Source organism: Xiphophorus hellerii, chromosome 12, assembly GCF_003331165.1.
Source record: "Xiphophorus hellerii strain 12219 chromosome 12, Xiphophorus_hellerii-4.1, whole genome shotgun sequence".
NCBI classification, from domain to species: domain Eukaryota; kingdom Metazoa; phylum Chordata; class Actinopteri; order Cyprinodontiformes; family Poeciliidae; genus Xiphophorus; species Xiphophorus hellerii.
This window is the reverse complement of record NC_045683.1, coordinates 22,337,904-22,343,903: the sequence shown is the minus strand read 5'-3', so window position 1 is coordinate 22,343,903 and position 6,000 is coordinate 22,337,904.

The window sequence follows — 6,000 nt, the reverse complement described above, 5'->3', positions numbered from 1 at the left end:
TTTGCTGCAGCGAGGTGTACTTGAACTGCAGTTATTTACCAGTTATGGTGACTTAGCTAATCATTACATGTTTCGCATAACTAGCAAAAAAGGGCTTAATAGAAAAGAGTGGCCGTGTTCCAGTTGTGTGTTTAGACGTAGATCCGTTTGATTAGGCATTCAGTCACCTGACCAATCACAGCCTCATAGTGTATCCCTTTATGAGGAGCAAAGATTGGTCAGAGAAATATTACAAATTTGATTCATATTTTTAATTCTTTCCATGTACAAGACTTTCCATACACAAAACATGTATGTAAGTAATTTGCTAATTGTATTTTAATTTTGGAAAGTATAGAAATTTAGAAAACTGATTAATTTTTTTATTATTATTATTATTATTATTATTATTATTATTATTATTATTATTATTATTATAACAGAGTATAGTCTAACCGAGGACATTTCACCTGAGTGACAGATAATTACAGGCAAGTGTCCAGGTACTGACAGAGATCAGTAGACTCCCTCTGTTTGACACCACATCCTGTATGTATCACTGTTCATGCAAGATAGAGACAAAATATGTAATTGAGTATTTAAAATTCAAAATATTACCTGAAAAGCCAATTTAAAAATAAAACACAACTGCAAGACAACAATACTTTTCCCACTGAGCCCAGTTAATCCAAAAACCATATAACTTTGAAGGAGCTACAGAGATCCACAGCTCAGGTGAAATAATTTGTAAACATTACACATATTCATCTGAATTCCTGGTGGCAAGAAGAGCAATGATTCAGAGTTCCTGTTTGCAGTGTGCCCAAAGCAATACTGGGCACACACTGCAAACATGGAAGAAAGTGCTCTGCTCAGATGAGACCAAGAATGAACATTTACAGAACTCAAAGATGGTGGTGACAGAATCATGCTGTGAGGATATTTCTTTTTCAGCAGGGACAGGAAGCTGATAACTTGATGTGATCATGAATTGAGCTCAATACAAGGGAATCCAGGAAGACTACCGAATGATCAGATAAGGAAGTAAATAAACTTAGCAGTTGTTGACAACTGGGGAGGAGTTTGAGGCTAATCAGTGGAATGTTGTGCCACTGAATGAGAAACTGAATGGAAGAGCTGCAGGAAAATGATAAACAAACAGAGACATTAACACAGAGAAAAAAGGATTTTACCAAGCCAAGAGTTAGACTAACACTAAAACAATATCCAAATAAGTACTACTAACTGTGTATTGGAAAAACCGGGAGTGAACAACAAAATGATCCTATACCCAAAAATGATCTCCAACAAATGCACAACTTAAGTGAAATACAAAGAACAAGAGCTCACCACCGACCCTAAACATGCAGACTGAGAAAGGGTTTAAAACATGGCACAGTCCTCACTTTTGGTGTTGGTCTGTCAAAAAATATCTAATCAAAATACATTGAAGCTTGTGGTTGTAATGTGACCGAATGTTAAAAAGTGCAAGACATAGAAATACTTTTACTAGGTGTTGTATTAGACAGCCTACATGATTATTGCTTCCATGGTAACAAGGTTAAGATAAGACCTTTGGTCAAAGACTGAAAGGATCTAAGCTCCTTAAATGTCTATATATTGATATCTGTGGGATTATTGGCATACTGAGGAATTAAGAGAACTCCCCTTTCCTGATAAAACTGAGACATTGGTTAGAGAGCAGCATTGGTGGTCTGTGGTCCAAACAGGTTGTGGTGTGTGGAAGAAAGGACATAGCTGTTGCATTTTGTTAAATTTGGTTCGCAAATGTTAAAAGAAACACAAATATTTGAATTAAGTCCAGATCCAGACATGCTACATGTACATCCTCCTTTTGTATATTTGCCCTTCCTTGCTCAGCAGAGCACAACCTGGATAAGGAACAGGATTCAGACTAAACGGACACTGGTGAATTTCCACCTAACATATCCAGAAAAAACATTTTAAGATAATTCAGGTTTCTGCTGACTGAAGCTGCCTCACATCAAAAGTTTATTTGATAAAGACAAATCTTACATATTATGTACTTTCATTCCACCAAGAAGTTTTTTTTTTCTCATACTAAATGAAGCAGGCATTTCTCAAAATAGTTTCAAGAATAGATTTGATCAACTTGTACATTTTAATGAAATAGAATGTTGAAGATTATTTATACTCTTCTAAATAATTAGTGGGAAATCCTTTCCATTCACTTCTTCCAAGCCTTTCTAGCAATTGCTAAACAGCTGCTTGCAAGTTTCCACTGTTATTTTTATAGAAACAATAATCTTACCTCCAGTCAGAGTAAACATGTTGGTCAAATAAAAGATCACTTTCAATCTAAATAGGAGAGAAGGATTAAAGCTATAGGTGATGATGTGTCGTGTCATTAGAGGCATTGCTGAAGTTTAAAGGTGTTGAGTCTGCACGTACAGTTTGTCAGTCTGAGGAAGGGACCAGGAACCTGAAACATTATTTTATTAACCCCTTAACTGTCACCCCAAAAACATTTAAAAGCAAGTCAATGGGACACTGGTGTCCTCATTGAAAGTGTAATGCAGGAGCTTCAATTAGTGTGGAAATCTACTTTCATGCTCTTTATGCACTCACTTTCTGTAAAGACGCAGTTTAACTCAAAATGCGAATAAATAAATAAAACAAACTTTGATCAGAATTTTTTATTCCGTCTGATAAAACGTGTAAAATCAAAATTATTACTTCAAAATTCTAATGAGAACCCTAAGGTAATATTTTTTACTACTACTACTACTATTACAACTATTACTACTACTATTACTACTACTGCTACTACTGCTACTACTACTACTACTACTACTACTAATAACAACAATAATAATAATAATAATACAGGAGGTATATTCAATTCATTGATCACTTCTCATGTTTTACTCCAAAATCCATCAAAATTTGGCACTACTGCGATCATGTGGCTGAAAAGTGACATGGCGCAGACTGACCTCAAAACGAAGAGGCTGTGTCAATATTTGACTCCATCAACAGATGGCAGTATTGATACATGCTGCCCATTTCAAAACTACCAACAGTTCAGCAGATCACACAACTCTTGCTAATTGAAAAGGTTTCCCAGCAAGTGCAGCTATATTCTTTGCGAGGCTAGTGTTTTTTTTTTTATTATTATTATTCTCAGAAATAAAATAATACTCATTGATCCCTTCGCCTCTCCCTGTGATACCTGTAACAGTGCTGCGCCTGAACATGTGCAGTGGCTTTAGAGAGGAGATAATGATCTAAATGTTAATTGGAGGTGTTTTACATCTCAGCTGGGTGCGGGGGACCTGTGGGTTGTTGTAATGAATATGTTTTAATTGTGGCAGGCTAGTTGACATTTGAAAAGTCCAATGATCCCTCTCATTCTTGACACCCATTTGCATTTCCATCTTTAAGGTCAAACGGGTATGAATAATACATTAAGGAGAGTCTTAAGCTCACAGCGAGCCATACCTGTCGTCACAAAGGCACCACCTGAGTCTTGCTAAGCTCGGTGAATGCTACAGAAACAATCAATTAATATCACTTTAGGAAACCGCATGTGACGCCAGCACCGCATCCTGTTATTAGTGGGACTATAAGGTCATGTAGTCGATAGCAGAATCGAGTCTTTCTGATTACACTTGTGGTTGCTGATCTGAACAGAGGCCTGCATTAATACAGCGCGACTTTCTATGAGCAGCTTCAGGACGTGTGAAATGAAATGGTTAGCCTGGAATAAATCCGAGATCAAAGCAAAACCTGGGGAAAAAAAAGAAGCAGTCCTGGCAAGAGATTGCAGGACTCTAATGAGCAAAAATTAACATGAATTAAATCTGACCTCGTGCTTACATGGCAGATGTTGAGAGGAGCGGCATCCAGACACATAAAAAAAAGATCAGCGCAAACCCTGCAGCTGATTTGAATCATCAAATCAAATCGATCATCATTTAGATGTTACAGGTTCCTTTTCGACATAGAGATCAGATACACGAAGAGGTCCTGCACATGGTGCCTCGCAGGGGTACTTATTACATTTTCAAACGTTGCAACCACAAACTTTAATGTATTTTACTGGATTTTTTTATGGGATATACCAACAACAAACTGGTGCATAATTGTGACATTGATGCAAGGATTTTTTTTAATCACAGCATCCATTTATATTCAGTTCCTTCTATTATGACACCATTAAATTAAATCACCTTTCAGATGTCTACAGTAAAAGGAGTCCATTTGTGTGTAATTCATTTTTTTTTTGTACAAATCCAGCTGATCTGCGAAGACCCAGCTGGATTGAAAGAGAACATTAAGGAACAAACAGCATCACAAAGACCAGCGAGCGCAGCAGACAGGCCTGGGTGGAAGTTATGGAGAAATTTAAAACATGGTAAGATTATGAAATGATATCCCCGGGTATGAAGTTTTCATGTTGAGTGAGTATGAGACGCTTACTAACTCATGGTTGTCCACCTGAACCAAGAGGGCAAGAAGATCATTAATCACAGAAAACAAACAAAAGGCTTGTGGAAACTCTGGAGGAGCTGCAGAGATGCACAACTCAGAGAGAAGGACAATTAAACAGAAAATCTAACAAAATAAACTTTTATGGAAAAGTGTCAAGAAGACATTCTAAGCAAAGAAGTTTTCCACCACATGGTTGGTCAGATGAAACCATTCTGAGTTTTTTTTTGTTTTTTTCACCACGATGTAATGTTGACTACAACAAGCTGTGAAAACTAACATTTCACAACACTCTGAGCACTTCATCCCCACAGTGAAACGTGGCATCATGCTGTACGGATCCAGCAGGGACTGGGAAGCTGGTCAGAGTTTCTAAGAGCATGAACAGAGCATGAACAGAGCATGAACAGAGAGGGCAATCCTGTAAGAAAAGCTGATACTGTGTGAGGGACCAAACATAGATAAAGACAAAAGGTGTTCAAAAACAAACAAGCCCCACACCCCCTCCAAATCAATAAAGTAAAAACATACGTAGTTAACAAGTGGTCAAACTCCAAAGCAAAACAAATCAAATGATAAATAACCCACATTTGGTCAGTTGGTGTTCAGGTTTTTCCCCATTTTTGAAGCCATTTTGTCCAACTCTGTGTGTGGTTCCTCACAGATTGCAAAAGCCTTAAAACTGTGGTGGAGGTTTTATTTTTCCACAACTGTGAACATACAGAAAAAACTTCAGAAAAAGTTTAGGTTAATGCAACTGTTAGAATGATCTAGTCAAACACCAGATCCATATCTAATTAAGAATTTGCCACATAACTTGAAATTTCTGTCTACAGACATTCTTCAGTCTGATAGTTCAAATAAAAATGTTCACCAATTATTTTAACTGTTTTTTTAATTTATTTTTTACAGGTTTTTTTATGCGTGGCCAGCTGTTAACAATATAACCCAAACAACGTCCCGCTGTGACTACACTAAAGGTGGTTCTGCAAAGACGAGGGGCGCCGGACAGAACGCAACACTTTTCAAACTTTCCCTTCACAGGTACGTTTTTCATCGTACATAACAACAGTGCACTATTTTGAGTCTGACCGTCGTCTAAAAGTCTGCAACGTGACAAATGATGAAAAGTCAAAAGGAAGCGTTACGTAAATAATTTCATGTATGTTTACATAAATACTCAATCCCTATGTAAAGTGTATATATGGAGTAAGAGTTGAAAAAACTAAAGGAACAATCCTGGATGTATGAGGCGGCAGATTTGCTGGCTTTTTTGACACCTTATTACCTGTAATCTTATTGATGGACTGGTGAAGTGGCTCACAGCAGGCAGCCATGATTTGGGGCTGGAATGATGTAAGGCAGAACGGGGAAAACAAGTAAAGACTTATTATAGCTAATGATTGTTTAAAGCAGAGCAGGACACGGCTGACAGTTTGGTGTCACCATAGGGGGCTCTAAAGCAGCAACACATCCTCAGTCTGCCAGTCAACTGGGTGTTTCAGGAGGAGAAGGAGTTAAAATTGTGACGGAGACCACTCTGCTGCA